The sequence below is a fragment of the Ptychodera flava genome, chromosome 15 (assembly GCF_041260155.1).
Source record: "Ptychodera flava strain L36383 chromosome 15, AS_Pfla_20210202, whole genome shotgun sequence".
Lineage (NCBI taxonomy): Eukaryota > Metazoa > Hemichordata > Enteropneusta > Ptychoderidae > Ptychodera > Ptychodera flava.
In genome coordinates, this window is record NC_091942.1 from 22,268,935 (window position 1) to 22,279,745 (window position 10,811).

Here is a 10,811-nt window from a genome sequence, read left to right on the forward strand (position 1 = left end):
GTTATAGTTCCCAATTTTCCTTTATTTTTCTCATTGATCGAAATTAGCCGGGTTCAACACATATGTCAGAACTGTCTTTTAATATAATACAGGAGCACAATGCCTTACAGAACAGCAAGAAAAAAGTGCTCTGTGCGAGGTCTGTTAAAACTTGGGCGTTTTGCCGAAAATGCTACTTCGTGAACCTAAGCAGTAGTGGTCACTTCGCTGATTCTCATGGTTCTCCAAATTGTACTCATAAGAATACATTAAATTGCCCACCCTCTCCTCCACTATCAGAACAAACAGATCTGTGATTGTTCCTGTTTGGACAAAAGTATGTTTAGAGAGGCGTAGAATTACTATGCTGCACACGATAGGTTATAGAAGCATGGAATTCAAAAACGTTGTTTCCTTCAACGATAAAACCCAGCCAGGCGTTCAGGCGAGGTCCCATAGTAAAGAAGCCGTCATTATTTACGGACTGGGGGGTCGGAGGAACTGAGGGGGTCACTCGAAAAACTGAAAGCTACAAGGGGGTTGCTCAAATGTGGAGAGAAAGAAGGGGGTTACTCAATTTTTGGTGCAAAATGAATTGAAACATTTCTCAGATTGCACCAATTCACACATCAATTTGACAAAATTTTCCACTCAAGACAGGGTACAACGTCTTCTGACACTTTCTCCCTCGGCCTCTCGCCGGTACTTTCAAATTCTGCCCTGTCAGATATCTTAGTGAAAACCCTGTGTAAACAATACTATATGGTTGTATACTTGTTATAGCGTGAATTTGTATATCTGTATTATATCGTGACTTTGAATTTCATTTTGTTGGTTTCACCTTTTTCAACCGCCATGAGATAACCGATGATAATCTAGCAAGGTAGACCAGGATTTGAAAGGTCTTTACTATTACTGTATTTTTGTAAATTTTACAAACACAGGTATTGATACTTAACTTTTCTAATGGGGGGGGGCCCGGGGGTCAGTCAAAATCTGTGTTAGAGAGGGTTACTCAAATTCATCATGGTTGGCAAGCGGGGGTACTCGAACTCCTCCGACTCCCCAGGCCGTAAATAATGACGGCTCCCTAAAGCCTCGGTTGAGCGTCCGATTAGATTCTACACTAATTAACCTTGAATAGATGGAATGGTGGCCGACGTAAAGTAGTTCTCTTTTGGGAAAGATGTTGCTTCTGACGTATTGTTGGCCATTTATGTTTCTTGCTCAACAATAAGGTCAGTGTTCCTCAGGACACCGTCCCGCTCATCACAACCATATAGTGCCAATAAGGATTTTTAGGGATTTCAACGGTGTGTTCACATGTACGAGCTTGATTGGAACACCCAGATACTACCGTGATTGGAGGTAGCAGCAACCAACACGTCGCTTCTGGAAAACTGCAACAGTGTCGGGGTAAAGACTTGCTTCGGATATTTAGAGGTAGCGGCATTCGAACCAACACTTTTACAGCTCCAATTGTTCGACCCCTCCAAAAATAATCCCCTAGGAAAAGTGCAAAAATCCAGTATTTCCTGCATATACACATTGTGACCAGAAAAGAAATAAGCATGATGTCATTTACTTGAATGCACAACACATGGATACCAACATTTTGTCGTTGTAATCTTTATTTTCTCTGTCATATTATTAGTTTTTGGAAATGGCGGGAAATCTTAAATGCTGTTAAAACGTTTGAATTTACATGCCACTTTCGACACTTATGACAGTGTTATACACTTTTTCAGTCTTTAATGGGTCTTATTCAAAGAAAACTCTTGGAAAACTCAGGATATTTTGAGATCGGTTTATTACACACTCGCAGCCGCAGAACGATCGAGTTACTGAAGCATGCTCACAATTTCGCAGATTTTTGTGAGTGAGAAAGTTTTCTGAGACCCACGTCGTATCAACTTCGCTACCCACAGTCCCTCTTGGTGGAGGGACTGTGCCTACCCAATGGTGTTTATTTGTAACGGGACTGATTGGTACTGCAGTACATGTCGAACGACTGAATCAGGGACGCCCTCAACGGAGTGGATCTTTGTTGCTATATCATGACCGTAACACAATATTTGTTGTAGACGTTTAGTATATATTATCAATTTATGTTTCAAAACTTTGAGGTAAATAATCATGTAAAATTTGCTTTAGTAAATTTCTTTAATTGCTAGGACAGTGGTTTTGCGGGGCGCCCTCTTTGGCCGTACTGTGTCTCAGTCTCAGCCGTGACAGAGCACAGAAACGGTAGCTTCATTCCCGCCTTTTTCCCTCTTAGTTTGTTTCTGAGTTCCGTTTCTTCATGCTACGATCACAAGGCCTTTTGTCCGATGCCAAGCATATCTAGACGTAAATGTAAGGTTTATCAAGTGCCGCTATTGTATACAACAAAGGTCCATCGGGGTCGATTCTGTCGCGGAAACTCAGACAATATATTTGAATTCACGATGTCTGAATACAGCCGTCACCTTTTCATGGCGTCATCGACAGCTACACACTCCCTCAGCGAAGATTCCGATTGCTGGGTGGAAAATAGGCAAGCCGTTGAATAAATTGACAGGCGAATATTAAAAAGAAAGGGGCTCGATTTCCTCAAGGCAGACGGAGCACATATGATGCAGGTATGATGCACGTGTACCACACCTTTTGGCTGTCTATCATACCCGAGAGAATCGCGGTATTTCATGTGATATTGGCAGAAATAATACAATAAAATATTTAAAAGCTTTATGTTTCTATTTTTGGTTGGTTTGTTTGTTTGTTTGTCGTGAGCCCATTCATATTTGTGAAACTGACACGAATGACTTATAATTTCATCACCTAAAACCTGGACTATTGTCGTTGATAAATAGTTTAGTTCTCTGTAGGAGAATTACTATTGGCCAGTTGAAGTTTGATGACCAAAAAGGAACATGGAAAATATTGATATTTTATTTCAGCCAAACTGTAGTGAGAATATACTGAAATTGATCCTAGCAATCTGTCTAGTGAAATGTATAACATCCGTTTGGATTTTTAAGAGATTGCGTGAAGGTTATGTTGGCTTATGCGCTAGAAATGTTAAGGGGAACAAAAGGAAACTGCTGTGGAACTCTTCCAGGCAAATTTATGTATCAGGACCATCTGATTACCTACACACATGCATTTATTTCGAGCAAGAAAAGTAAAGGGGGTCAATATTTCAAGGATTTCAATGAAAATTGTAGATGAGGTGGTAATGGAAGATTTTTGTGAAAAATACAGTTGCAAGTGTAATGTGGAATAGAGGATGTAAATGTACATTCAATGGGAAAGATGTATGGCTAGTAGGAAAAACAGTCACATGAGAAACAAAATTACATGGAAATTTACTTTTTGTTGCATGCCAACATTTCAGGAATTGTTTCAATGGAAGAAAATTGAATCTCTCCTGTGTAAGCATTGTAACGAAACAGATACATCTAGACATACATTTTGATACTGTAATGTTGCGAAAAATATTTCAAGAACAACAGAAAACATAAAAAGTGGTATGTTAGAAAAAAAGTTGACCCTGGGATTCGAAAATGTCATTGGAGGAGTGAAACTGAAAATAAAGGGAAGTCGAAAAGACTGTGAATTTTGTTATATTGGTTTTGAAGATGGTCGATTCATATATATAAGATGTGTGATATAAATAGTACTATTTTTCAGCAATTTTTGTGAGAAATGACCTTTATCAGTGAGTTTAAGTTTAAAAACTTGATATATTGTTACGATTCTGGAAGGGATTTGATGGAATTTTTTCCCCGAGTTGTAAGATTCCTTAAAGGACGAAATAAAGTGTTCAGTTGAAATCTAAAAAAGTCAGTGTACTTTATATGCATCGACGAACAAATGAATCTACAATTTATGCTTGAAGCTGTTCACAGTCAATTCTTGTCAAATGTCACACGGTAAGGAATTCAAATGTCGTGGAGCCACAGATTAGAAAGCTCTTCCTGCATATGTTTTCAGTCTATACTGTGGTGAGCACAAGTGATTTTTTGACTCAGAGTGCAACACATGTACACGACCAGGTTTCAGGGCTTACTCAAATCTTGAATGTAGACTGGAGTCTTGCTGTTGAGAGCTTTGTAAAGTTAGTTGCAGAATTTTTTATAGTCAAGCCTCTTTTAAACTGGTTGCCAGTGAAGGTGCTTGAGGATTGGATGTATATGGTGTGATGTTTGGACCATGAAACAATTCTAGCGTTCTGATTTTCAGATTGAACACTATACAGTACAGTAGTAATGAATTGCAGTAGTTATTAAAGAGAACACTGGCTGTGTTGTCTTTTCACCCGGGTACTTTATTTAGACTTTTCCTGACAGATCAAATTTTAGCGTAAATGACAATAAATTGACTAGCAGGTAGATTACTAGCCTAGAATCTTATTCGTCCGCTTGCCTCCGTACCTCCGACCAACTCCCGGAATGGGTCGGAGGTACGGAGGCAAGCGGACGAATAGGATTCTAGGCTAGTAGATTTAATGTGCTAATGAAACAGGAGAACATTGTCGAAGGTAAAATCCATTGTTGCGGGCCAATTCAGCAATAGTGTTTGTGCCGATTGTACTAATACAGTCAATAGAGTCCGGAAGTTTGTTAAACTTTGATCGAAAAAGGAGGCCCTCCAAAAACAGAAACATTTCAAATGTGACATTGATAAAATGCGTATGGTGATAACTGTCCCTCTTCACAGACAATGAATTCAGCTATTGATCCTTTGTTCTTTGCAACACTTTCATTATGGAGGGAACAATATGGCGGTGCAAACCTTTCATGGTTTGCTATAGTGGCAATCTTTCTGTGCCCGTTGCTTAGACACAAGATTTAAACAATGGAGTTCGCTTACATGTGTGCTTATTAAAGGACCTGTTTGTATACCTGTATTAAGTTACCACGCTTCGGGGTTGACTCACATCTTAGTTCCGCCTTGGCCAGTTTAGTCACTTGCGATAGATTCTGACAAACTATAGTTACTAATACTGGCAAGTGTCCGATACCAGTACAAATGTGGTGGTACTCAGCTGTAGAAAAAGTCATCGACGCCAATCTCACATCGATGTAAGGAAAAATATACGAGATTTTGCATACTTAGAGTAAAGTTAAAGCAAGGATTAAGGCATGAACCGTTTTGATTACAAAAAAAGGCAATCAGGAGAATTAAATTTCTTTTATTTTGTTGTGCTTTCGTATTTTCTTCCTTTTTCTCAGTACTATTTGAACTTTCATTGTTGCACTTGTGTGTTAACGTTTAATGTTCATAGGTATGGAGAGCATTTTTTGTCGATACAAGCAAAAATATCGACACAAATATGACTACAAGTTTTTTTGGAATTGAAATTTGCAGCTTACAAATTCAATATAAAAAGATTTTTGATATGTTTGGGTTGAAAATTTGGCGTTCATTATGCAGTGGAATTATAAGGATGTTCGTGGCTGCAGTGGCTATGAGGGCAAATCCACTAGAAAAAATGATGAGATCAACATTCCATGTAATAACAGGAAAGTTCCTCAACTAATGCATCGCTATTGATTTTGGGAGGTGTACTTGAATATCTTGACGTTATCGAAGAGCTAAACGATGAAAGATGAACTTTGTCACAGTAAAAGTTGGTGATTGATTATGCTGCCTTATGTATAGGCAACCTGGAACAAATGCAAGCCAACTTATGGTGAGATATGTCTCTCTGCAAGGGGCATGGGTTCGGTTTTTGACCCTTCTTATTTGCTATGTGACAGCAAATAATCGAGGTGCGGCAAAGAAAAGCCGGCACTTTCGCTGAGGAGGGAACAATATGGACTGTGCTAAGCTTTCGTGATATGCTAGTTGAAAAGCGGCAATCGTTCTATGATTGTTGCTTCGATACAAGATTCAAACAATGGCGTTCCGTCACGTGAGTCCTCACTGTCATTGAAGGGCCTGTATTGTGACTTCTGTTTAATTACTTTGCCTTGGAGCTTACAGCTTAGTTCCACCCTGGCCAGTGCAGTCACAGGCGTATAGTAGATACTTGTATCGGCAAGTATCCGATACAAGTGCAAACGTGGTTCTGCTCAGCTGTAGAAGAAGAAACGTGATCGACAAAGTTCGAGCAAGAGTTAGGGCATGGCGTACACGGTTTTGATTATTACAAAAAAACAATCAAAAGAATTAGATCCTGTATTTTGATGCTTTTTTAACTTTCCGTTTTTAGTTTTCCTCCCCGTTTTACTCAGGTACTGTTCAAACTGTCATTGCTGGAATTGTGTGTTAACCCTTTAAGTGCCAAAGTCAATTTTTGTCCCCTTCATAAAACGTGACGCAGTCAATTCTTTTCAGATCCAGGCAATTTTTTTTTCCAGATTTTTCCAAAATGTCGATAAAATTGTAGCTAATGAAAACTAATGTCTCTTTGGTCCAAAATTATCCAACAATGAAAAAAAGGAATCCATATAATTTGGTAAAATATTGCTCCAAAATTTAGGTGGGAAAAATTACAGCACTCAAAGGGTTACATCTTCATTGGTGCGGTGAGTATCTTGGTTGACATTTAACAGAATACCGACACAAGTTTGACTGCAAACAGCACTTCAAAATCGAAATTCAACATAGTAAACAAAGTTAAGTTTTTAAAAGTCATAATTTGTAAAATCATCTTTTATATTATGTAAAAATGGCTATGAATATCATATCATGCAAAGTTCATTCATTCAGACACACAAGTTAAATGGCAATTGCTTAAAATCATTGATCGCAAGTGATTGTGTTGGCAAAACCAGTGAATTAATGCGTGTTGTTGACCTCAGTATCTAAAGGCGATGTAAAAAGTGTATGCAAAGACGCAACATCCTTCCCTACAGGCAGCCTATCCACAAATAATAATGGGGTATTGTCGATCCCTTATTGAATTTCCGCGAACCGTGATCGGTGACGTGAGCTGACATGTTTCAACGAGACTCAAGACTAGGGTCGTATTACTGTTACGGTGAATACATGTGTATCCAACGAGAACACCTGTACTGCCCTAGATTCCAGTCAAATGTCCATGGATTGACATTTTTAGGACAAATTTTCAAGCCTTTCCTGGGTCCACTGCTGAGCGTTCGTTATATATACTTTCCAGAGTAGCTCAAGCATCGGTAACTCGTCCAGCTAGTTTCATTTTGCAAATCCCGTTGTTCTTTCCAAATTCATGCATGCATGACGTGTTGCCCTGTGTTATCTTGTGCCGTCCGGTAGGTACCCCCGGTTTGTGTACATGGTTACCGTAAGCCTACGCTGACAGCCTCCAGTTTGGCTCACACGGTGTCTACTGACGCCTGTTACACGCAGTCACTAAAACGCACAACTACTGACGGTATAGTCACTGTTGTCACTGGCAGATCTTTCTGAGGTGCAAGAAGGACAACAAGATGGGGTGCACATGTTCAAAGCCATCTAAAGTATCTCCCACGTCCGAAGAAGTAGTTGAAGACAGACCGCAACCAAAAATAGGTATGTACGGTGAATTCTTCCTATCCCTAGAACCCATATGATTTGAGAACGCATGGAAATACGACTTCGGTTTGCAGATAACTCACTTACATCAAACGCGGGAAAAAGTAGTCGATATATGTGTGTGAGTTCATATGATTTCAACTTGTGCATCTCAATGGTCACTTCCGTGTTGATTTACAAATGTATTGTGATCGATTCAAAGACATTTGAAGGGAACTTTCAGGTCAAGCTGTCTCGAGCACCCTCTGATATTCTTGCACTATATTTATTTCATTTTTATTTTTACTTATTTATTTCTGACAAAAGTCACGGGTCATGGGCAGATTTTCATACATTTAAATCACTTCCCAAGATAAAATTTACAATATGTATACAAAAACCAACCAAAAATAGACATGATGTACACAGTAATCACGGAACAAAACGAAAAAGGCAGTAAGATTACCAGTTAATAAAACTAAAAATGCATAGTGCACAGTCTGCGCGCGAGACTGTCGACAAAGGTTGAGCAAATTGCTTTTAAAAGACAGCAACGATGGTGCGCTGACCACGCTGCTTAATTTATGCAAAATTATTCTGTTTTTTTCCCATCTTACGCATACACTTTTTAAATATACAATTTTGTAGTGGTAGTGGGAGTGAAACTGATTTGGTAAAAGGAGCGTGCACTTTATGGCGTCTCCAAACTTTCCATAGATGCGTCATTCTCACAATGCGTATTTTTACCTGTTCGCATTAGCATGGTCTTCACCGGACGAGGAGAGGTCATCGGTCGTCACAACACAACCGAGCTCACAAGGCAAGTATTTCGATCCACAAAGAACTCTTTTACACCGTTCGCAATACGATAAGAGAGAAATTCCTCCACATTTGCAGACACAATCCGTAATGAATTTGTACAGATATCTTGTGGAATATTCGAAAATATTAAAAATATCAACACACAAGCTTTAAGAGACACTGGGGACATATAGAGAGACCTCAATGGAATAGACTTCGCCAATTCGTCAAACTTCTGAAAAATATCAAACAAGTGAAACACTCGTGGGAGAATAACAAGAATTTTGAAAATATCGCCATTTAAATCTTAGGAAACATCTTTAGGCTAAAGAAATGAATGATATAGTCCACATATAAATTTATACGGCGAATCTTATTTCTAAAATATTATTTGGTAAAGAATCAACATTTTGTGAATGACTGTCCTTGGTTTTCGTTTGTCTGTGTGACAGGACAATTACTTTGGTCGAGGCTGGATTTAAATAGACACGCATAGATGGTTGTAAGATGTTTGCAGACAGTGAATAAGTGTTGCCTAAAGGGAAAGGAATTAATTTTCATTTCCGTTTGTGTGCATCACCAAATTTATTTTGATTAGGCAACCAATCGTACCAATGACCTTTGACCTGTTCATGGTGTATCTCTGTAAAGCACCCTTGACAGATATCGCTGCGTTAATGAAAAATCCCAAGAGTCATTGGTATGCAGTCCCATCCTTACTTCAGTTGCTATGGATGATATCAACGCGGCTTAACGTCAACGGGAGTCATTCGGCCAATTTCAAATTGATATGTTGTCAAGAGATGTTTTCAATTAAAATGAAAATACACCACTCTGAGGCATTTTGAACAAATTTGAAGAGGAAAGTGATAGCTGTCTGCATCACTCTTCCTGCGATGTGACGATTTGGAAATTTCCCCTCTAGCTCCCTAACAAAGACAAATCTGCACCGGCCTCCTCCTTATTACAAACGTTAGCCATTGCACCATAGCCTCTCCGGCCTTGACCTTATTAAAAACGTTCGCCATCCCACCATTACCCTTCCGCTTGACAAACAACGAAATCCTCCTCCCGGCCAACTAGCAAGGCTTATTTAAAAGTCCTCGCTGAGCAGAAGCAAATTTAATCTCCTATTGACGATAAAACATTTCCCGTGCCAACCGTTTCCCGTCCCCATTTAGGAGAAAAGCATTCCCATCATAAACTACAAGCGAAAATCGTCGGTTTAAACTATGCACTATTTATTTAAACTTTGGTTGTTCCGGTTGAGTCGTTGTTCAAGAGAAGAAAAGTGGTTATTTTACGTGTTATCCTGAGCTTTGCCGACGATGGGGTCGTTCCTTGCTTATTATTCTCCGTCAGGTTCAGCTCAAACAACCACCCAGTTCAAAGTACTCCATTGTTTACGCACACAACAATAGTCCATTATATCGCTGTCTTACTTCCATCCAAATTGACAAGTTACCTGAACATGCGTCAGCGACTTTTAGCTACGATGGTATTTCAGTGTACGTCCTCTGAATTAATATTTCATCTCAAGCTTATTGAATAATGCACTTGTCAAGATTCGGCGAAACCCCCAAACTATTTCAGAGTGATGTCGCGATTAGGCCGATAAAGAAAACAAACAACACACTTGTGGTTCCGGTAACCCGGCCTACGCTACATTAACACCCCCCCCACCCCAACCATAAACTTTTTATGCGTCCGTCAACGCGGAAGTAACACTTAATGTACTTTCCGCGATAATTTTGAGAAAACCCCTTTGAAGAAAGTAAAACCTCGCGAGAGTTGGAGCGATATGACGTCATCGGCCAAGGAAAATACTGAGCCTGCGCCAGCCTGTTCTCGACATCGACATGGTGAGCTATTCTGCACTCGGTACTAAACACAATGTGTTTTCAATATCATTTCCGTATGGGAAAAATGTAATAGAATCAGTTGCCTGAACCCTTTGCAATTTATTTGCACGCTTTACTGATTTTTTTTTAACATGAGAAAATATTTGTTTATTATCTATCTACACTATTTTTTAGAAGCATGTTATTGGAACCACACCATTTATTTGTTTGTTTTGTTTTGTTTTGTTTTTTTTGGGGGGGGGGTTAAGTGAAGATGTGAAATTTATGTCTTATGAAACTGTTTGTTTTATATCATGACCTCTTCGTTATTGCAATCACGGTAATAACTTGCTATAGAAAAAAACACTCGTACTCAGGGAAGTACCTGCGGAAAGTTTTCCGGCGATAATTAGACCTGATTCTGCTTACCCAACAAAACTTTAGAAGAAAGTCATAAAAATATTCAAAAGGCGTTCATTAATCAGATATTGAACAATCTGTTGGAGACGCATTTGCGTTCATTAATCACATATTGAACATTGAGATGCATTTAATAAAGGAAGTAGCAAATCAGGAAACGCAAGGCATTTTGTCTGTCCAGTGTCGTGAATGTTTTCTTGTTAAATTGTTGCCTTGCTGTCAGTATTCAACTGTATTAGCTGCAGGACAGTAGCTCGAGGTTTTCCCTGGGTATTTGGGTCGGACGGCCGACCTAAAAACGAATCGGCC